General features: G+C 32.5%; 1 long non-coding RNA gene across 1 annotated transcript; it reads right to left on the reverse strand.

Moving 5' to 3' along the window:
- Positions 1-5,899: 5,899 nt before the first annotated feature.
- On the reverse strand, positions 5,900-23,247 carry LOC127706301 (uncharacterized). The gene is made up of 5 exons (XR_007984403.1): positions 23,207-23,247; positions 17,720-17,828; positions 14,518-14,645; positions 11,456-11,690; positions 5,900-6,254 (listed from the first exon to the last, which is right to left on the reverse strand). It is a non-coding gene; the product is annotated as an uncharacterized LOC127706301 (long non-coding RNA).
- Positions 23,248-24,957: the final 1,710 nt, after the last annotated feature.

A 24,957-nucleotide genomic window follows, 5' to 3' on the forward strand; every position in this document is an offset into this window, starting at 1 on the left:
ACAACTCTCCATCCAAGTCACAATGTGTAAAAAGTAATCCATTATAGGTCAAAGTTCGGCCTTCAACACGGAGCCTTGGCTCACACCGAACAGCAAGCTATAAAGGGCCCCAAAATGACTAGTGTAAAACGAGATACGAGAAACACTGATGAACCATATCAACAAACGACAGCCACTGAACAACAGGTTCCTGACTCATGATAATTGTTTGGACTAGTATTGTGAAAATAATTGTATGAATTTCAAGATTATATATTCGTTACAAAAATACGTCACTGTTTGTGATGTCCTGTGTTGTCTGTCGTTAATGGAAGATGTTCGTTGTTATTCTGCGGTTTACATGTTGTATCGACTATTATATCATTTATTTGTGCGTTTTTCTGTGATGCGTGTTCTTGCGTGTGTTTGTGCTGTATTTCTGTCACGTAGTGTAGTCATTTTAGTGATATTTTTTAACATTGCAATATAAGCGGTGGGAGGTTTGGCTAGCCATAAAACCAGGTTGAACCCACCATATTTTCTTAAAATGTCCTGTACCAAGTCAGGAATATGGCAGTTGTTATCAAATAGTTCGTTTCTATGTATGTTGGCGTTTGTTTTATTGCACTTCAGTGTTTCTGTTGTTCCTTTGTTTTCCTCTTAAAACAATGTGTTTCCCTCGGTTTTAGTTTGTAACCCGGATTTGTTTTCTCTCAATCGATTTATGACTTTTGAACAGCGGTATACCACGGTTGCCTTTCTTTATTCAGGACAGGTGCAAACAAATGCAGCGGGTTTAAACGTTTGAACAGGTGCCAACCTTCACCCTAACCTGAAACAGAAATATAACATTTCAACATAGTCCATTAAATTATAACCATGTCAGAGCCTTTTATAGCTTTCTGCAACTGTTTCATATGTTCTCATATATCCCACTGACATGAAATTAAGGATACTACACAAAAGTAGAAGGTCTGCATCATATCTTGATATTTTCCTCGATATTGACAAAGATGAACAACTTCAAAGTAGAATTTATGACAAACGTTGAGTTCAACTTTCCAATTGACAGCTTCCCATTTTCAGTAGTAACATACATTTTCCATCGTATGGCTTTTACATATCTCAGTCAATTCGTTACGATCATGCATGTTCACACTATTCAGACTTCATTAACAAGGACGTGCTCCTTACACAAAACTGATCCAACAGAGTTATGAGGAAGACTGCTTCAACATGAGCAACGGCTTCACTTCGATTAAAGAGTGCTTTTATTTTAAATGTGATTCATCAGAACTGAAAAATTAGCTGTTGTATGGAATAACCTTAATCGGGCACACTCATGACCAAACAGCTGGAACATAAAATGTCTAAGAGCATAGAAAACAATCGTTTCTAAACGGTAGCAAAAACGTGTCAAGATCAATTTTTGTTCAGAGAGTTTCAACTTTAGTTTGATTTCAATGACATAATTATTTTTTAAAGGGGAATTAAGAATTCAGAATGTTATTTAAATCATGTTTGTACTGAAGGACTTATTACTGAGCTGATGGTACTATATGACGCTGATAATCTACCAGCAGTATGTATGACACACTGGGCGAAAAAGAAATACGTATAGTAGAGATTTACGTGGACACTAAAACGTTTTTATGAAGTAACCTTTTCGGGAAATATTCGTATGCGTATGGCTATCTCTTTCTTCATGGATTAAGTACGAACGAAAGCGAATAATTATCATGAAGAAATTAGAATATTGTAAAGTGCTCAGTGATCAATTGACTTCTTATTTGGTTTAAATCAATATTTTTTTGCAAGGTCATTTCAATGTTTATAATTGATACATTACTTTCTTTTGAGGAATTTCATTTATTTCATTTAAGGATTAGTTTTAAAGTTGTAAGGAATTTCCTATAATTTAATTTGTGTTTTAGACCAGTGTTGATAAATTAGTAGGAATTATATGTTTCCTAATTGTGAGTATGCATGTCAATCATGTAATGTTAGTGTGTGTTTTGTTTGTTTGTTTATTTACAGCGCAAATTAATAAAATTCTAAATTTGAGATACAACTACATTTTATTCAACGACCACTCTCCCTTTTTACATCAAATACTACTTAATTATGTAAGTTAATTGAATAACATTCAAATATTCAAATAAAAAGGAAAAGCAATAATCTATGCATTTATATTAAAGTTAATCTATCTTCCTGTTTAAATTGTATTGGAGTATTTGAAATGGCTCAACTTACACACCGCGGACTTAAAAGTAACCTGAATAATAATAACGTAATAGTTCAACATATATGTAATATTTAGTTTATGACATGTTTTCCTATTTGGTATTGCTTTGTTATTTGCTTAGTCTTTAAGGCTTTTAGTAATTTTGAATCTATATTCATATAATAACATAATGATACAAATGTTGCTGCACTGTCAGTGGTAAACTTCAAATTAATTTTAAACCAGTGTCAATAATAATCATATCCTCTCAAGCTGAAAATATGCCTCGGCGCAGTTACAACTCTCCTATAAAATTATTTGTTTTGAACTGTAAGTAAACAACAATAGTATAACTCCTCACTATAACATGTTTTACATACTTCTGTGTTTACATGAATTATCATTGATTTGGTCATAATTATAAATTAACTGTTTACAAAACTTTATAAATTTTTCAAAATACTACGGATCGTCTATCCCAGGGATAGATTACCTTAGCTGTATTTTGCAAAGCCTTTCACAATTTTGGGCCCCAATGCTCTTCAACTTCGTTCTTTATTTTGCCATTTATTTTTTTTTGTATGAGAGTCACTGATGAGTCTTTTGTTAACGAAACGCTCGTGTTGCTAACAAAACTTTAAGCCTAGTATCTATAATGAATTTATAGACATTCTTGAAAATGAAGAAACAATTTCATTGGTCTAGATCACTTTTCTGTATTCAATATGATAAGTACTTAATCACGACGATCTCTGACATAAATTCAGTGGTATTATCATGGCGTATGCAAAATGAAAACATGCTTTAATACATGAAGTATATTGTTGAATTTATAGTACATTATCAGTTGACATCAGATTTAGAAGGTGTGAAGCTTTGGTTAATGGAAATTTAACATCTATTTGCAGAAAAAAAAAACCCAAGATAAACTCGTCTCACGGCCGTAGCGAACTCCTGAAAGAATTGAGGCATACGGGATCCTGGCAGAACACTAAGGGAATGGTTGATGCATTATAACAAGAAATACCATGAACTAACATAAACTATGTGTTTATTTCTAACTATTTGTGTCAACAAAAAGTAATAACAAACTGCCAAGTGTCAATCTGGAAATAAATCTCTTGTCATCTAAAACCTCCCTATTCTACAGAAGCTAGAACTATCAAATTTCAAATACCTATTTCCCTGTTAATTTCATACAAATTTCTATGGACATCGGAGCATAGCAAGCCTACAAACTATATCACCAGCCATTGCAGTTCGTTCCCTGTTTTTTAGGCGCCTTTAACATAATAAGAGTGCTCACAAGAGATATTAGAGAGTGGGTCAAAGACAGAGAAAAAATAAATTTTAAATATATACTATAAAAAACTTTGTATATAAGTCTGTCAGCAATATTTGTTGTTTCTTGAAGACTTCCTACATACCGCATTAGTACTATCTTTTTTCACCTGTGACTAATCTATTGGTTCCTTACTGGAATTCGATAAATCTGTTAAACAATCTCAGTTAAATCTGGAAATTCGAATTTTTAAGGCAACCTCAAAGAGTGTTAAATGCAAGAATGGGATTTCATTGAAACGGTAGATTCATGAATATGCATTTGAGTTCTAAAGAGTACATGTATAAAAAAATTCACAGAGACAGATTGATATTCTATAGCGTTGGGGCGATGAATTTCTATTAATTCAAACTTTCTTGTCAATGTGTTAAAATTCTTTGAAGTAAATGTTTAATAATGAAAACCGGTTTGTTGTTTGTAAGAATACATTAGCAATTGTCTAATCAATTATATAAGAGATGATTGAGTTTTCTTGACAAACTAAGTCTTCCAAGGAAGATGTATGTCGCCAGCCATCTCATTTTTTGGGCGGAATGACATGTGTCAGTACATGGTTTGGGTTTTAGTAAAGTAACCCATAAAATCACTCAGATCAAAAGTTACAATAGCAAGTGCACAACTTCATGTTCTTTATCAGATGCTGTTCAAATTTGTTGGAGTTTCGTTCATCAGTTTTAAAGGAAATAAGGATTAACAAAGTGTAACGCGGTCAAATTTGCAACAGAAGTGATTGTAAGTATTCATAACACATGCTGTAAAATTGCAAAATATGACAGCTAAGTAACAAATCATTTAACTCAATGTTTAGATCGGTAATCCTCATACAGGCGATAGCCTCAAAACATTTTGTTTCAATTTCTCAGTCATTTGGGCCTGGTTTATTTCTGCTTTCTTCTATCTATCAGGCAATTGTGAAACAAAACACAAATATCCCCTTTCCGCATTTTGGTGAATTTGCCAAAAGGAATAGATTACACATACGAAGGCGAATTTGTTCGAACAAACAAATTGGTGAAAGTATACATTTGAGATTTCAAACTGGTTCTATAGATTTTAAAGCAAGGTTGCAACTGTGGATAAATAAGATAAGATTTAATGTTTCCTGAATATGATAGCCAATAATCAAAACGTGTGGTTTGATTGGTCTTCAAATAGCTTTCAGTTTCTTAAAAAAATACTAGTTAGGGCTTTGCAGAATAATTTTCAAACTGCAATAAATTTCTTCATTTCACACAACAAATTCGTCAAATGTAAGTCAACTTTTTTAAAACTGCTAACCCTTTTAAATGAGAGCAAGTTGTCTAATAAAAGAGTCGTCAATGATTCTCTTCAGTGAATCCTTCTTTTTGCAAGTTATGTTTTGTTTTCCACAGGAATGGTATCCGAAACAGTATGTTTATCGGTGACCGGTGTGGGTAAAGCTCTCATTGTTGCTGCTGAATGGAAAAGCATTGTAATAAATGATACTGATGTATTGTTTAAACCTCGTATATTAATAAATTAGTGTACCAAACTTTGTCGAAAATAGATGTTTCTCAAGTTTGATCGTCTTTTCCAAAGTGAGGCATTTGCCTCATTTGCCTCCTTTACGGCTACGGCCTTCACAGTTTCTGTAAGTGTTTTCTTACTAATGATACTAATGCTTCATGTAATATAGGTAAATAGACAGTGGGTGAACAATGGATGTGAAAACGCATCACATACTAAATTTTTTGGAAACCGAAGAAAGTTGCGTCGAACATTTTACACATTGCCATGATGTATTCGAATATATAAGTATTCAGGAATTCAGCGATATATGTGAAAAAAGCATCACGCGGTAAAGCATGCTCATATGAAGCTTGAAAACGATATCTTCAAGCTATATAGAAAAACAAATTGCTGTAATGAGGAATATAATTGCATTTTTTATGAACAGATGTTTATCTGTTTGTTGTTTCTTGTTGGTCATAGTGTTGTCTGTTTTCTTCGACCTTTGATTTTTTAATACCCTCTTTGTATCATCTGTCTCTTTTTATTCTTTTGAACCCTTTTACACTGTTGTTTTTGTCAAACACTCATGGCCTTATTGTGTAATTGATATATGATTATAAATATGATGCTTCTGGGTAGCTGCGGTTCAAATATGTATTTTAGGAATGTGATGTTGACAACGGTTGTTTTAAAAATCAACAATGACTTATTTTTTAAACACAATAGTGTTGATTGGACAAATTCAAGAAAAGTTGAGTAATTGAATGATTTTGACTTCTTTACACTTTATACGAATATATTAATTTTGTAGTCTAGATAACATTATTTTTACATCCGAGCATTGAAGTGATTGAGGACGTCATACATTAAGTATTTTACGCTTTAAATTGAAAAATGCTTTATTTTGTATAACAAGAGTATGGCCATTGTTCTCGCATAATTCACAAATACAAAAATAGAAGCCCATAACGTTTCGCTTCGTGTGGATCATTTTGTTTACTAATATATTTTCCAGCGGTAAATTAGTATGCATTATCATCGTCATTAATCTAATGGTCTGGACTTATTTAACTCCTTTGAGCTCAGTATGTTTCTGATTTCTTCGACCGTTTTTCTATCATCACAATCGAAATATCGAAACTTTGGATATCTTGCCTCCTCTATATTCGCAAGCATTTATCAATCCCTAATTCCAGTTCTTCACATATCATCAATAAAATTTTGACTTAGTATCACCTGAAATAAAATCGAACTTCGGTCTTTTTATAAACACTTTATACAAGAATGTATATACATTTTAATGCATGCTGTTAAATAATTTGGTTGCTTGTATAATATAGCTTTCAGAATATTGTCAATTAACTCATCTGTGGAATTTAATGGATATGTAATTTCTTCAAATTTCTTTTCTGTCATAGCGAACTTTTTGGTCGATTTTTGACAACAATGTGTCAATAAAGTAATTGGTTGCCAATGGCAAATAAGTTGAGCTTCTTCTTCTGTGAAAGGATATTATGTAAATGATTATTGTTGTGTTCATATTCTAGATACAAAAGAGATTATTACTCACGGCAAAGTTCCGGTTGGGAAAGAGAAATATGACCATGAGATTGTGAGAACGCTGATAAAAATTATAATTAAAAAACTGCATGGGTCTATGTAACATATGTTACATCGATCGTTTAAAACCCTAATGATGCTAAGCACTTGTTCTAACTCCATGACAAACATATTGTTGTACCAGTAGATATCCAACAGATAAAGCCCTAAACTACGTCGTTTTGTTTGTAAATCACATTACATTAACTGCTTGATAAAAGAATTATATATTGACGATTCACTAAGAAGCTCAACATATACCCCCACTACGCTGACTAAGGAGGAAATCCTGAATGATCATAGGTCTGTTATACGGTCTTTGGAATTTCAACCAAAATTGAAGAACTTGATCTGCCTTCACTGTATTGGATTCCTAAATTACATATGTGCCCTTTCATGCAACGTTATATTGCTGGGTTTCCAAGTGTTCCACAAAACCTGTTTTTCCACTTTTTTCAATTCTTACTTTGACTCTGATTCAAACAAAAAATTCTCTGAAACTGACATTATCAAGATGATTGATTTTTGGATTGACAACATATTTATTACTGTTGGAGGACGTGTTTTTCAACAAACAGACCCATGGGAACCAACTGTGCTCCTCTTTCTGCCAACTTGTTTTTTTTTTAGGCCGAATTGAAAAGAAGATATCATTATCATTAACTTCACTTTCTGCTATAAAGATGTTTTCCTCTCACTAAATAATTCATAATTCAAAGATCGGTTACTATGTTGAACGCATCTATCCAATCGAACTTAAAAAAAAAGATACAACAGATACTGTTAAGTGTGCCTCATAACTTGAATTTTATCTTGAAATTGACAATGAGGGTCAGTTGAGAACAAAACTTAACGAATAAAGTGATGATTACAGCTCTCTTATTGTGAACATTTTATTTCTATGTAGCAACATTCCAGCAGCGCCTGCATATGGATTATATATCACCAGGTGATTCTATATTCCAGGGCTTGAATATTATATCATGTTTTCTTTGATAGAAGGTTGCTGCTTACAAGGAAGCTATTGAACTAAGAGTCAAAGTAGTGAAGTTAAAAGTTATCCGTTCGAAAAATTTATGGATGCCATCACGAGTTGGATGACCGTTACACTGATGACAAGTGATAAAAGAGAGGTGAAAGACACCAAAGGGATATTCAAACTCAAAAGTCGAAAATTAACTGACGACGCCATGGCAAAAAAAGGAAGAAAAAAAACCGAAAAACAAACATCAGTACACAAAACACAACATATAAAACTAAAGACTGAGTAATACAAACCCCACCAAAAAGCGCGGATTCTCCGGAAGGGGAAATAGATCCTGATCCACATGTGACGATAATGTTTTAATTGCCGTAACCACAATCCGATTTTCTTTTCCGGAATGTGACCTACCGAACTAGACATAATACCGGGTTTGTACTTACACGAGCAACACGACGGGTGCAACATGTGGAGCAGGATTTGCTTATCCTCCCGAAGCACATAAAATCACTGCCGTTGTTGGTTGGGTTCGTGATGCTCATTCTTGTAAGTTTTTTTTGTTGTGTTATGTGTATTGTTTGTCTTTTCGTCGTTTTTCGTTTTTTTGCCATGACATTGTTCGTTTGTTTTCGACTAAAGGGTTTGAATATCCCTTTGGTATCTTTCGACTCTCTTAAAACATAAGACACAATTTGATTAAATTGACATAATTTCTAGTTCATAATTTACAAATTTTGCATTTCAGTATGATTTGTTTTTTTAGATACTATACATGGCATTGTCCGTTTGTTTTTGACTTGTGAGTTTGAATTTACTTATGGTATTTTTCGCCTCTCTTAAAATTAAGACATTATTTTATCAAATTGACATAAGTTCTTGTTCATCATTTTCTGTATGCTTTGCTTTTTCAGATACCATTGTTGTCTTTCTTTCAATTTTATAAATCATCGTAAATGGCAATAATATTTCTTATGATTCATCTAGTATTTAATTCATATCCATAACAAAAATACATGTACATGTATATTAAACTATTATTTACTATTTTATACCAAATATTTACATGTATAACCAGTGGTGGATCTAGAACTTTTCTAAGGAGGGGGCAGCTCCAGTCATGCATTAGTGATTCCCTATACTATCATTTTTCCCCCCATAATTATTTGGACTACAATGATTTAGGCTGTGTCTTTTTGTACAATAGTAAATACAATGTATGTCTGATGAATGTCACTTCAATATGGAAAACAGATGGCGTGACCAAAACATGAAATGACACCTAGTTTTAATTTTAGCATATATTGGTATACCAGTATTCTCATTCCTTAAAAAATAGATTTAAGATATTTATATGTATTAATTAATTTCTTGTAATCATTATATAAAATTAATACTGAAACTTTGAATGTTTAATACAGGATTGCCATTTTACCCATCAGCAGTTTACATTTTTTAGATGCTGGATCATCAACTTACCCTAGCCTTGTGACGGTCAAGTCTAAATTGAAAACAACGTTCAAAACTATGATTGCGTTCGATAAAAATCAGCAACGGATGTTCTTAAACCCTGCTGACTGCCATTGGCGATTGCCAAATAAACGGATCACTCATTTGGTCTTTTTAAAAATGTTGTTTGTGCTGTATTTAGACCCCTCTACCAAGAAATTTGTTTTGCATGCACACGTATAAAAATTGCGGTTTTTATCCAGCGGATTCATAGGTTTGAACGTTGTTTTCAATTAAGACTTGTTTATATTTTTTCGTTTGGGCTTGTATTATATTTGCCTTCGGGTTTATATGATTCGTTCATCCTATTTTGACACTTTCAAAATTCAGGAGTCTATCCTAAATTGAGGTAAACTATATGGCCTTCCAAATACCGTTTCGATTCCTAACATCACTGAAGAGACATTAATTGTCCAATCCGGATATGGTGTACAAATATTTTCACCTCGTGTTTGCGGTATACAATCTTTTCCGCAAGTTTATTGTTTTCTGTTTGGTAATAAATTAATAATAAGATCTATTTTGTTACATCTTGTGATCTGTTTATTTAGGAATCGCCAATGGCAGTCATCAGGGTTTAAGAACATCAGTTGTTCGACCTGCTAGTCAAATGCATTTTGTTAAAATATACTTTTTCACTCATTTGGTCTTTTAGAAAATGTTGTTTGTGCTGTATTTAGAACCCTCTACCAAGAAATTTGTTTTGCATGCACACGTATAAAAACTGCGGTTTTTATCCAACGCAATCATAGGTTTGAACGTTGTTTTCAATTTAGACTTGTTTATATTTTTTCGTTTGGGCTTGTATTATATTTGCCTTCGGGTTTATATGATCCGTTCATCCTATTTTGACTCTTTCACAATTCAAGAGTCTCTCCTTAATTGAGCTAAATTATATGGCCTTCCAAATACCGTTTCGATTCCTAACATCACTGAAGAGACATTAATTGTCGAAATCCGGATATGGTGTACAAAAATTTGCACCCCGTATTTTCGGTATACCATCTTTTCCGCAAGTTTATTGTTTTCTGTTTGGTAATAAATTCATAATAAGATCTATTTTGTTACATCTTGTGATTCGTTTATTTGGCAATCTTCAATGACAGTCAGCAGGGTTTAAGAACATCAGTTGTTCGACCTGCTAGTCAAATGCGTTTTGTTAAAATATACTTTTTCACTCATTTGGTCTTTTAGAAAATGTTGATTGTGCTGTATTTAGACCCCTCTACCAAGAAATTTGTTTTGCATGCACACGTATAAAAATTACGGTTTTTGTCCAACGCAATCATAGGTTTGAACGTGTTTTCAATTTACACTTGTTTATATTTTTTCGTTTGGGCTTGTATTATATTTGCCTTCGGGTTTATATGATCCGTTCATCCTATTTTGACTCTTTCAAAATCAAGAGTCTATCCTAAAATGAGGTAAATTATATGGCCTTCTAAATACCGTTTCGATTCCTAACATGACTGAAGAGACATTAATTGTCGAAATCCGGATATGGTGTACAAATATTTGCACCTCGTGTTTGCGGTATACCATCTTTCCCGCAAGTTTATTGTTTTCTGTTGTTTGGTAATACATTAATAATAAGATCTATTTTTTTACATCTTGTGATCCGTTTATTTGGCAATCTCCACTGGCAGTCAGCAGGGTTTAAGAACATCAGTTGTTCGACCTGCTAGTCAAATGCGTTTTGTTAAAATATACTTTTTCACTCATTTGGTTTTTTGGAAAATGTTGTTTGTGCTATGTATATATATAAACAAGTCTAAATTGAAAACAACGTTCTAACCTATGATTGCGTTGGATAAAAACCGCAATTTTTATACGTGTGCATGCAAAACAAATTTCTTGGTAGAAAGGTCTAAATACAGCACAAACAACATTTTCCAAAAGACCAAATGAGTGAAAAAGTATATTTTAACAAAACGCATTTGACTAGCAGGTCGAACAATTGATGTTCTTAAACCCTGATGACTGCCACTGGCGATTGCCAAATAAACGGATCACAAGATGTAACAAAATAGATCTTATTATCAATTGATTACCAAACAGAAAACAATAAACTTGCGGAAAAGATGGTATAGCGCAATTATGAGGTGCAAAAATTTGTACACCATATCCGGATTTCGACAATTAATGTCTCTTCAGTGATGTTAGGAATCGAAACGGTATTTGGAAGGCCATATAATTTACCTCAATTTAGGATAGACTCTTGAATTTTGAAAGAGTCAAAATAGGATGAACAGATCATATAAACCCGAATGCAAATATAATACAAGCCCAAATGAAAAAATATAAACAAGTCTAAATTGAAAATATATATATATATATATATATAATTCACCTCAAATTTAGTCCAAAACAATGTTAGATCTTCAAATTTGCAATAGCATATTTTAGTTCTTCCCTCAGCGGGATTCGAATCGTTGCTTCTGTGACAGCGTGGCAACACCGTCTGCACCGTGTCCAGCGGCCTTTTTTTTTTATCTTTATTGTAATCACACTTCTATATACATATCACAGGTTACAATTACAATTACACATATATCAAACATTGATATCAATTACTGTCATTTTTTCTGAAAAGAAAAATGTACGAATTGCTCATTTACTGTAACTTTTCAGAATGTCATATTATAAACTTATTGTAAAGATGTATCTTACTTTTTTTTTACATTTTCATTTTTATATATAAAACAATAAAACAACATTTGAACTATTACAAGAAAAAACACAAAATGTAAACATACGCAAATGTTCTATTTAACTAATGTTTTAAGTCCTAACAAAAAGCGGTTGGTTTCCAAACCCAAATGTTGATACATCATAAAAACTATAATTAAAGAATTAATTCACGCATGAAACGGATCTTGTTTTTTTTTCAATAACTGTTCATTCCACAAAACACCACGGTCAAAGTTTGTTAACTTCCGCGTATCTTTCTAGACCACTCGACCAACTAGACTTTATAAAAATATAGCTTTCGTTGGTCGAGTAATGCCTTTCCTCGTCGGCTTTATTTAGGGTTGTAATACAGTACATGATGTATAGTGACAAGTAGATGGTGTACCTTTCAGATCAGCTGTTTTTTTCTGTCGTAATGTTACTTACCATGCCGGACATCACATTTTAATTTTATTATACAAGTCTTAACATGTGACAACTTTATGAGAGACATTCTCCATCGGATAACACGTGGTTTACAGGGCTAACACCATAATGTATATATAATTCGTCTCAAATTTAGCTTAACAATGTTAGATCTTCAAATTTGCATTAGCACATTTTTTTTTTCATCCCTCAGCGGGATTCGAACCCTTGCTTCTGTGAATATATATATAATAGGTATGGAAATTTGCGGAGTCACTTCAACTGAAATATGTGGCATATACCCGGTACTTATTTGTGAAATAATGAATCAAAAAGTTTTGCAATCATCATACAAACAAAATATTCTATCATGGCAGACGATAGTTTCGTGGTAAATAATGGAACATTGGATTAAATGGCTTCACAAGGTTTCTTATTACAATATCTTATACAATAATAAATAATGCAGCACATAAAAAAAGGTTTCTGGTTGGTATTTGTTTTCAAAAATTACATCATAGGACAGTAAAATATTAGAATTTAAACAAAGCATTCAAAAAAACATTGTTTAATTTATTCACAAAAACAAATGCAGTTTCATCAAATCATATCCTATTCCATTAAAGTTTTTACCTTTAAGGTTATGTAAGGGGTCACTTTTTTCAAGACAAAATGCTCATTGCAAAATATTCTTCATTGAAAAGATTAGAAAGGTAAAATCATTTCGTGGTTCTCTGTCATGGTGTATTTCCAACAGTTTTGTCACGAGCATCTTCCCATATTTACAGCCTATACTACGTTATGAATATTTTAAAAGCATGTACAGAACTTCCTTTTACAGAAAAAATAGCTCGTCTTATTTTGCCATTGGCACATGATTACCAGACTGAAACATTGTTGCTGAAAATTGATGAGGAATTAGCGAAGTGCATGAACGAAAAGGAATATTTTAATCCAGATGAGATTATTGGGGAAATTTTGATTTCTAAACTCTACACACTTTCGAAATTTTTAACTGCATGCATTGAAAAGGCTAGTAAATTCAAATATGATACGCTTACAAGAAGACCGAAGTTTCAAAATATATCAACTGATACCAAGGCAAATATTTTCTCGAAAAAATGTGAAAATTAATAATTAGGAATTAAAAATTGCTTGCAGGTGTTTGAAACGTCTTCAATGTTCGGTTATATATGTAATGGTTGTGCTAAAGGAAGAAAGGTCGTCGACGAAGCTAAACAAGTACTCAATGCAATGTCCTGGAGTTGAAAATATAGTAACAAAACTATCAATAGTAGTTCACTTTTGGTATACTTAATACTTTAAAACATCTACGAATTAATACATTAAAGTGCACAGTTTTAGTTCCATTGCGATAAGGGCTACATACGAATTAAGAAAATGTCAAATTTTCTTTAATCACAATACTTAGTTTTTTCCATCTACAAGTCATTTAATGTATCTGAGCAGAGAACAGCAACAGCGTTAGGGGCGGGTCATGTGACAAGGGTAGTGAAGGTCGTGTGTAGTTTTGCGGTGATACAAAAAAACAGTTTGTTGTTGTTTGTAATAATATTTACACGACAAAACTCATAGATGTTCATTCTATTAGGAAGATACAGTATATTGAAAGACTTTCTAAAAACCATCGTTATTTCTTGTTTACCTAGCAAAGGTTAGTTTGTTATCGATCACAAATTTCGAACATTCGAGTACACCCAAACACTGAAGTCAACAATTGATTGTTTACATTGTACCCGTGTCAACATTGTTACTAATTTTTTAGCAGTCTTTGGTATTGAACTTATTTTTTCCAATCTTTGTTAACCTATCAACAGAAACAAGTGCAAATGCAAATAAAAAGAGTAAATTGGAAGATTTGTCAAAAAATGCAGACTCTTCATTTGATTCACCATCACAACAACCTTATAAAAAAGGATCAAAAAAACTTTCAAAAAACTAAAACACTTTCAAAAAACAACACCAGTGTTCATTCTATTCGTCCGAAAAGACACCGGATAACCAGAAACATGCCTACAATATGCAAACCAGTATACCGCATCAATACCCGTACCCGCCCCCCTTTTCCTGCCCCATCCAGCCTCAGACCATATTCGTCGTATAGTTGGCCTCCACCTAGTGGCTGATAACAACGTGCTCAGTCATATTATGCAATATATCATGACGATAGATAGCCGGCAAAGTAATTTAGAAAATATGGACAAAAAAATCGACAAATTGGAAAGTTTTTGTGAAAATATGGAGAACTTGTATAATCGAGTTAAAAAAAAACTGAAACCGGTATTGAAAACTTACTTCTCAAATGACTGAAATTCAAAATACATCCGATTCTCGTAAGATAAAGCTTGACGAGTTATGTGTAGAGAAGGATACCATGTGGGCAGCTATTGCCGCTGGTGGGTCAGGTAGTCCAGGAAAAGGGTCTAAAATAAAGAAAGAACTAGAATATATACAAAACAAAAATGAAGAACTGAAATCAACCGTGACAGATCTGCAATATAAATCTCTGAAACATAACTTGGTGTTCTATGGAGTCGTTGAGCAACCAGGTGAAAACACCGACAGTCTATTAAAAGGGTTTATTCGTTCTGAAATGAACATTAAATTTGAAATTAAATTAGTTAATATCCGACGCATGAACAGCAAATTCAAACCGCGACCCATAATTGCATCTTTTGAAAGGTTGATTGACCGGTGAAAAGAACGCCAATCTGCTTATGAGTTAAAGGGGTCTCCTTTCAGTCTTAGTGAGCAGTATCCATCTGATATACTGGATAAACGAAAAAAGTTGATTCCAATTTAAAAAGGAAGCCCGAAATCAAAATGTCGAGGCGGCGTTGCTCAAGGACAAGCTTTATATTGTGTGGATATTTTCGACCCTTTGAAACATAAAAACAATTTATAAAAGAGGCAACATTTGCATTTCCTAATGGTGCTTGTTCGGGGAAATCAAAGCCGAATGGCATGGTTAGTAGTAACGACAATGGCTCAGCACCCAACTGTAGTATCGGAGATTGACAACGAACAAACCGAGGTCAAATAGATAAAGAACAACAAAGACTAGGATAACGTTGAAGGACTTTCAATTTATGTTTTATCCAACATTTGTACTGATAATTTAAAAATTATCTCTTGCAATGTAAATGGTGGCTTACAAACAAAACTTGATGATAAAGCATTTGTTTATTTTATATGTACAACCTATCTTGTTTTCCTTACGGAATGTTGGTTTGAAAAGGATTTTTTTTAATATACCTATATATTGTCATTTATATCCGAGATTTAAGACTAAATCTATTCAAGAATAGGTAGTGTGATTTCGATTAAAAAATGTTTTTCTACTGTTATTGCTATTGAAACATGTATTTTAGACTCAATGATATGGTTGAATATTAAGAAGGGTATATTAATAAAAGACAAAAATGTATACAGTTTTGTCTTTGGTTAATATACCCTTCTTAAAATTCAACCATATAATAGAGTCTAAAACTTATTATTTGTAACAGCACAGCATAGTATTTAGATTTGATGGGGGCAATGTAAACACAGAACACAGTTGTGTTTACATTGCCCTCACCAAAATCTAAATACTATAAGTTATATGTCTGTGATTTATATAAGGAATTAGAAAACAGTATTGAGTTATACTCTGAACCTGGTCACGTTTTTATTCTTGGCGATATGAATAGTCAAACTGGGACGTTAGCTGAATTTGTGGAAAATTATGATATTCGGTTTACTGTAAAGAACCGAGTTTGTTGCGCTTTTGAATATGTAGCTGTTAGTGTTCCGATACTAGTCAACCCTGATTTGAATACAAACAGTTAGGGACCTAAATTAATTAGTATGTGTAAATGATCAGGCTTGAGGATAATGAATGGTTGGCACACAAACGGATTTTCAAATGACTTCACATACTGTAGCGCAAACGGAATGAGCGATCTGGACTACTCTTTTGTACCTTTATTTTATTTTCCGAATATAAAACGGTTTATTGTGTCAAACTTTACAACTTTTTCGGACCATGCGTTTTCACATGTACAACTAAATCTAAGGTAAACTTCTAACTGTTATTAAATCTATGTATACTACTGTGTCTACTTGTGTGTATGTGTTGATATTTTTATTTCTGATTACTTCACAAATGAATGGGCTTGATGCAGGGAGATGTGTTATCTCCCATACTTTTTTCATTTTATGTTAACGATTATGAAATTGCTTTCATTAATAATAATAGTATTCCATATGAGATAAAAGACTTTAATTTGTTCCTACTTATTTATGCTGATTATATAGTTATTTCCTCAGAATCTGTTTTAGGGTTACAAAATATGCTTCATACATTATTTGAATATACATCACAGTGGTCATTGAGTGTTAATATAAATAAAACTAAAGTTGTAGCATATAGAATAGGTGGTAGAGTTCATGTTGATGAGAAATGGTATTCTGATAATGAAAAAAGTGAAGTTGTTGATAATTGTACCTACCTTAGTTTACTGTTGAATTTTAATAGGAAAAATAATATGTTACAACAGAAACTGTTGGAACAAGGTAGAAAAGCAATGTTTGCTTTAAGAAGAAATGTCAAAAGTATGTATTTAAACTATGTCACTTTGTTATCTCTTTTTGATACTTATATCAATTCTTTATTGAGTTATGCAAGTGAAATATGGGGTGCACACAAAGCCCCGGCCATAGAAAGAGTTCCCATGAACTATTGTAAGAATATACTTGGTGTTAAATTATCTACTAACAATGTTATGGTAAATAAAAAAATAGGTAGATTGCCTCTTATTTTTATGAGAAAATGCAGGATTTTCAAATATTGGTTTAAATAGCTAAATACTTATATAGTTAAAAGCTGTTATAATTATTTATATTGCGAATTACAGAGATGTCCAAATGATAAGTGTAATTGGTTGTGTTTTATAAAAAATGAACTGTTTTTTAATTGGTTTAGGTAATACATGTGTACATGGATCCTGATTGAATCACAGCTGAGCAAATTATATTATTTTTTTATATTAATGACTATCTATACTTAAGACTGTTCTCATTTATAATAATTTGTATTTTTGTTGTGGCACTGCAGGAGTAAAAAAATACAATTATACTGATTTTTGTATATTGTTAAACATGTACACATGCACATTGAATGGAATCTGTATTTAAAGTCTTTTATAGCACACTTCAACATTTCTCATTCGAAAAAGTATGCAGTGTTGTTGTTCAGTTTTATTTATAGAAACCTGAAAACACATTATTATATACAGATGTGCGATAAAAATAAATGAAATAAAGGTAGGACGAAAAAAGGTCACCAGACGTTACAACTTCTGTTTACAAAAAATAAACAATATCTTATTATTACTTTTTTTGTTTTTGATTTTATGTGAAAGAAAAAAGTCCGTGTGTGTGTTGATATAGCGGTAGCAAATAGTTTTGAAGATTCTGCGGGTTAAACAACGATGATTCAATCAATTCATAAACTTACATTGAATAGTGGTCCAGGGTCTCTTCTGATTGCCTGAATCCACGAGCTTCTCCTTGCGCCAGTTTTCTCTGCTTTCAAAATCTTTCTGTTTGAACCCGTCGATCTGGAACTTATCAATTATTGGTAATATTAATTATTTGGAAAACAAACGGGCCTGGAATGGAGTAATTTGTAATCAACAGCATTGTCCTATATAAGTTAAATTTTTGATTCGCCGTTTTTACGTCATGCCGGCTAACAAATTGGAAACTGTACCTATACGCCTTATTTTAAGTCTAGATTTTTAGTTTTCATATTGTATATTATAAAGTCATGCTGATTGAAATACTACAATAGGAAACAATGTGACAATGATTGAATTTAATAGTGTCAACCCTGTGATTATGACCCGTGTTTAAAGCAAATCCTTCATACACCGTTTGGTGGTGAGCCTGTCAGATGCAGAACGTACAGATAAGGTAATAGGTAACAGGTGTTATACTATTGGTATCGGTATCGGATTCGACCCGGAACTTGTTAATTATTGGCAATATTAATTATGTGGAAAACAAAAGTGTCTGGAATGGTGTAATTTTTAATCAACACCATTGTCCTATATTAGCTAAATATAAAGTTGAATTCTTTGATTTGTCGTTTTTACCACATGACGGCTAACAAATTGGACCTCGTTATTTTAGTATTATAGATAGCAGTAAACAGATTGAAAAAATCAACTTAGAAAACACCAAATCTTCCCAGTAATAATAATGTCCGTCTGTGTTTGTCTGTTTGCAAATAAGAACCAGGTGCTTTGTGAGGATAAGTGTTCGCGGCTTCTTATGCGACACTATCCATATGTCAATAGTCACTAAACATCGAATAAACATATACATGTATTCTAGACCTGAATGGGTATTCATATTTGCTACAGAAAAGGTGGAATAACTGTTTTATGACCTGTATATTACAGTTTTGTTGCAGCAGGACTGAGGTATAAGCTCAAGTTGAGGTCTTGAAAAACTCACAAAAAAGAGAAACACAGAAATATAAAATTGTGACTCTTAACGCCATCAGTTTGTATAAGTCCATGTGTGAAGAATGTCAGCTTCATCGCAAAAGTATGACAAAGAAGTGGAAGTTAAACCCATTTTGTCAAAGAGGTGGGAAAGATACAAAAGGGACATTTAGACGCATTTATCGAAAATAAACTGACAACGCCATGGAGGCGTCAGGGGGATTTAACTTATGTCAGAGGACAAGTTGTTCTGAATGATATTGATTGATATGGAGATTTTAATTTTGTTATGAATTATCAAGGTGATTTAACTTGAGAACAGTATATCTTATATGTATACATGTATGTTCCCGATTTTACTAACTTTGGCATAATCGAATGTCTGTCTCCAAAAAGAACTGGCGAAGTTGCTCTTAAAATTCTCACAAATGTATTTCTCATATTTAAATTTATATCCTTGTCTTGCATGTTGCAAATTATTTTTAACCAGTTTCAAAAATTATAAAACAACCATTTTCCAGTTTCAATTTACAAACATAACTTATGAGAATGTATTCTTGAAGGACATATGATTCATTTACTCTAAAGTAGGCCTACAATCCCTAAATCCTTTCACTTTATACCTTATAGATTTTTAATCAATAAAATGCAATCTTAGATTGACTTTTGAAACATAATATTTCAATGTACAAAAACAAACGAACACTCTAGTAAGAAGTAAAATTCACTAAAAAAGAACATTTTTTCGATTTTTTTTTCTACCATACATACAGAGGACTACAAATGCGAATGTAGGACAAAAAATCACAGGACAAAAAGTCACAGACAAAAGGTCACGGACAAAAAGTCACAGGACAAAAAGTCACAATCCACTTTTGAGATTATTTTCCTTTGAAGATAAAACACTTTTCAAAAAAAAATATTTTCGTTTCTTCTTCAACTATTATATATAAAGAAACTTTGTAACTAAAATTCATTCAATAAATATCAATAATGATCAAATAATTGTTATGAAAACAAAATGACAAAGTGGATTGGCCCTTCATGGTGCCAAAAAATATATCCTTTGCATGATTAAAATTTAATAGTTTTTCATTTATCAAGGCATATGAACAACTTCCTAAGCCAAACAATTAATATATGTACTAAAAATGCACATGGAGGTATACACAGACGGTAGCTGGAGTGGGTCCTTATGTCAATTGCACCAGATGAAATGCCATGGGTTCCATTTTTAACCAAGAGTTCCAAATGGTGAAGTTGAAATCATCACTTCAATAATTTTACAGATGCCATCACGAGTTGGTTGACCGTTATGAAATATCCGTTTCACAGATGATATCGAATATGTTCCTTATGTCGTTACTACAATCCCGTTCCCTTTTCACGAATGTGACCTACCGATTAAACTATTTACCGGCTTTGTATTAACATACAACACGATGTGGAACGGGATCTACTTGCCCTTCCGGAGCACCTGAGATCACCCCTAGTTTTTGGTGGTGTTCGTGAAGCTATTGTACCCCTATTTGTGACATTTTGACCTAAAGTGTTTGTTTTGTTCACACATCTTTGTCAATATAATCGAATTTGATGCGACTGTCATACAAGTGAGAGGTTTAGTGCTTTAAAACCAGGTTCAATCCAACATTTTCTACATAAGAAAATGCTTGTACCAAGTCAGGAATATGACAGTTGTTATTCATTCGTTTGATGTGTTTGAGCCTTTGATTTTGCCATTTGATTAGGGACTTTCCGTTTTGAATTTTACTCGGAGTTCAGTATTCTTGTGATTTTACTTTTTAGCCTGCTTGCATGTGATTAAATCTGGTAATAATTGTTTACTTAAAAATCTATAGATTTCAAACACGTAATTAACCAATGGATTTCAAAAACAGATTTCTGAAATAAGAAAATGTTGGTAGGCAACATTTTTTTAAGATATTAAACTTAATACAATAAGGTATTTATACATACTTTCTTTTATAAAACATTATGCTTTAAAATTGCATAATTTTTAAATTATCTTAGTCTTGGACAGGAAGAATAAATAATTGAATTATCACAGTTTAGACAATGTACATAAGAAGAGAACTAATGTTATCCGAATTTGCATAGAATACATAATACACATAACCAAGGACTCTTAACTGTCCATATCCAAATTCGGATAGGAAGAATACATGACCTACCTCACATAGTTAAGTATTCAATGACGATCCTTATCCAAATTCGGAAAAGTACATCTATATTCAATATTAAGTCGTCTTGGTCGTTTCTCGAATTCGGATAAGAAGGGAAAATGAATTGTACATAGGAGTACTTTTTTATGGTTTCCTTTTCCGAATTCGGATAAAAAAATAAATGTACCAAAAAAGAAATGTATATATCAAGCAACTGCCTTATTAGGAAAAAATATGTACAGTTACTTGCTACATTAATTTTTTCACATGTTTGGGAAAATCATGATACTATTTCAAAAAGGCGATTATTAATTTATATGCACTTGAAACCAAACTTAATAATGAATTAGGATTATTGGAAAAAAAAATTTTTTTGTGATGATAAATCTTTGTATGGTAATAAGCACAGAACATATAGACAGCTTAAACACAGGTGTCATTCGGGTAAAAGAAAGAAATGATCGTGAAAGAATAACTAACGATGGGCAAACATTGTGATCAGATCGCGAAAGACCTGGCATAGGAGCTTGAATGAAATATTTTCGAGAAGACACTTGCTTCTTCAGTAAATAATCTTAACCAATGATTATGAAGAATATTGGAAAAAAAAACTTTATGTCCGTCTGGGAATTATTAGCTGACCATGACCTCATTTTCATGGTTCTTTGATCAATCTTAAGTTTTCCTGGTTAAGTTTGTTTCTTCGATTAGCAATTGGGCAACTATATTTAAAGTATATTTGGTGTATGGAATGATTGTAAGGTGTTCATGTCTTTCCATATAAAAAAGAAGATGTTGTATAATTGCCAATGAGACATCTCTCCACAAGAGACCAAATGACACAGACATTAACAACTATAGGTCACCGTACGGCCTTCAACAATGAGCAAAGCCCATACCGCATAGTCAGCTATAAAAGGCTCCGAAATGACAAATGTAAAACAATTCAAACAAGAAAACTAAAGGCCTAATTTATGTACAAAAAATGAACGAAAAACAAAAATGTAACATATCAACAAACGACAACCACTGAATTACAGGCTCCTGACTTGGGACAGGCACATACATACAGAATGTGGCGGGGTTAAACATGTTAGCGGGATCCCAATCCTCCCCTAACCTTGGACAGTGGTGTAACATTACAACAATAAGAATGAACTATAAAAATCAGTTGAAAAAGGCTTAACTCATCAAATGGATACAAATAGAAATACAACACAGAGTGAAAATGGCCGGGTCCAATTTGGCTTTTCTGACCTTGACCACATTTTCTTGGATCAAATTAAATTAATGTGATAGTTGTAGTAAACCTTTATATTTAGGACTATCAACATAATATCAATGGTTAGAAAAGAAGGCGAGACATTTCAGCGTGAGCACTGTTGTCTTTATATCTACTTTTTAACATAGTTATCATTTTACGAATTCTTTTAAATATCTATTTTCTATCATTACTACATGAGAAATTTAGAAATTTGAACCGGGTTCTGGTGGCCGGGCGGATATTTATACCGAATAACGAATAACGAACCGGCCGCTAACATCACATACAAGAGAGACGAAAATACAGAAGAGACATTCAAACTCACAAGTAAAAAATAAACTGAAAACCACATGGCTAAAAAAGAAAAAGACCAACAGACACACAACAGAATACAAAACTCAACATAGAAAACGAAAGAATGAGTAACCGGAACCCCTACAAAAATTAGAGGGTTCAGTAAGATAAAAAAAAACTGTTTTAAACTTTACTAATAAGAATCAGACACAAATCAATCAATAAATCAATCTATCGAAAATTTGAGGGAAAATTACGGATTTTGAATCTACAATGATCTTGCATAAACCGTCAGTACTAATGTATAACTCCTATAAAAATGTATGTATGCAATTTAATAGTTCTTATGTAACCAATTGTAAACCCTTGGGCCAATCATATTTTAACACATGATCGAAAACAGCAGTATACAAAACATAACATAATTACAAAAGACTGAGCAACACGAACCTCTTAAAAACTGTGGTAACTTCAGGTACTCCGAAAGGTAAGTAACTTTGGTCTATATTTGTCTCCCGTCGTCTTGCTCATGTAAGTCAAAACACGATGATAATTCGGTAGATTCCATTCGGTGAAATGAAATGGAGGACGGGAATGTTGTTACGGTGATTGGAACATTTTTGTCGTCATCTGTAAAAATAACAGTTATTCGATACCGTGTCGATGTACTCATGATGGCGTGTGTTAAATTTCAAAGGGATCATAACAACTTTACAGTGACTGTTTACATGAAATTTGTTATTACTACTTACTTGGTCACTTGAGAACGTACCATAACAAGGAAGTAAATATCTGTTTGTTTAAGAGTCTAACATGGTTAATAATAGATTGTTGTTCGCAATAATCCTTTACTTTAAATAAATATTTTTGGGAAGGCAGTATCGTGCCCTATTGCGTTCTGAAATTTTAATACAGAGCAGGCCAAAATTCCATATTTTAATTAACTATGATAAGAAAACGACCATTTGATATTTCGGGGAAGGTAGTTAAAATTAATATTCTTGTTTGGTTAGAACAAAAGATTAATACATTGTAACCTTGCCAAAAACAGAATGAAAAGGAAAATTTGAATGTGTACAAAATAATAATAAACAAAAGCGAGATTTGCAAAACACATTATTGAAAACAAATACCATGTTTCCATATAGCATGATGTTTTCCAATGAAATCCAAAGAAGAAAAACAGAAGGGGTAAAAAACCCAGAAGTCATAATAGTAAGATGAAATATTTAATACTTGAAACTTTTATTTCTCAAGACCCCATCAGGGGTATGTGAATATAAACAGTAATAACACCAATAACATATTTACAATGAGATAAATGGAATGACATGGTTGCATACACAGTTGTATGAACAAAGTAAATGATTAATGAAATTTATAGTGGAAGGCAATACTAATTTACATTGTATATCCGACAAAATTAATCTAATTAATAACAACAAGGATTTATATAGTATACAAATACTTGATAACGACCCACAATTTTACAAAATTTGGCATGTTTGACAACTAAGCTGTAGTCATCAGAACAAACACGTTCACAATATTTGATAGTATTTGTCTGTTTATACACATTGCACGGCAAACAATAGGGTTTTATAATATCAGTCAGATACAGTTAACGTTAAGTGAAAGATTGTATATATATAATGTTTTTGCTTGCTAGTCTACATTTACTTGCCAATGACTACCTGATTATTTCGCCGTACAGGAAGCTTGAAAACAAATTGTAAAGCAATTTATTATTATCATTGGTTTTCAGTTAATATTATTAGTTACATAGTGTGCTAGTGACCTAATACGATATATATGGGGTCAGTAAACTTTCGGGAAGTTTCGGTACTCATTGCTTTTCAACTCAGTACTTTATTTGGCTTTCTTAACTTCTTTTATTCAAGCGTCACTGATGAGTCTTTTGTAGACGAAACGCTAGTCTGGCGCAAATACAAAAATTCAATCCTGGAATCTATTATGAGTTTATTCCACATATATGTGGTGAGAGCGAGGAATACCCATATGAAACTTACTGACCCCATATATAACGTATAAGGTCACTTTCATACTATGTAACGAATTTATCTTACCGACTATCTTAAACATGTGTTATTTAGACTAGTAGCTTATCAAAGTGATCAAGCCTTCAATACCGTTAGTATTGAGAACCTACTACCATTGGTCTTTACAAAACAAATGACAACAATAACAACTTGTTAACTTTAAATGTGATTTATGAATTTATTTCAATCTTTCATCATCAATTTTTTCGTCTGTTGAAACCTTAAAGACTTTTCCTCAACACTGTGTTGTTTTTATAAAGGGACGTTACACCAATAATAACCGTGACCGGCGTATTGAAATAAACCCCACCTACTTATCTAATATGGAACAAACACGGTCTCCACGCGGTTGCTTTTAACAAATACTATTCCTAGAAATGTATAGTAGGTAAGATGAAATTGAATATCTGATTCAACTCCAAATTTTATAGTTTGAATATTAT

This window comes from Mytilus californianus, unplaced genomic scaffold (genome assembly GCF_021869535.1).
Source record: "Mytilus californianus isolate M0D057914Y unplaced genomic scaffold, xbMytCali1.0.p SCAF_6, whole genome shotgun sequence".
Taxonomy (NCBI): domain Eukaryota; kingdom Metazoa; phylum Mollusca; class Bivalvia; order Mytilida; family Mytilidae; genus Mytilus; species Mytilus californianus.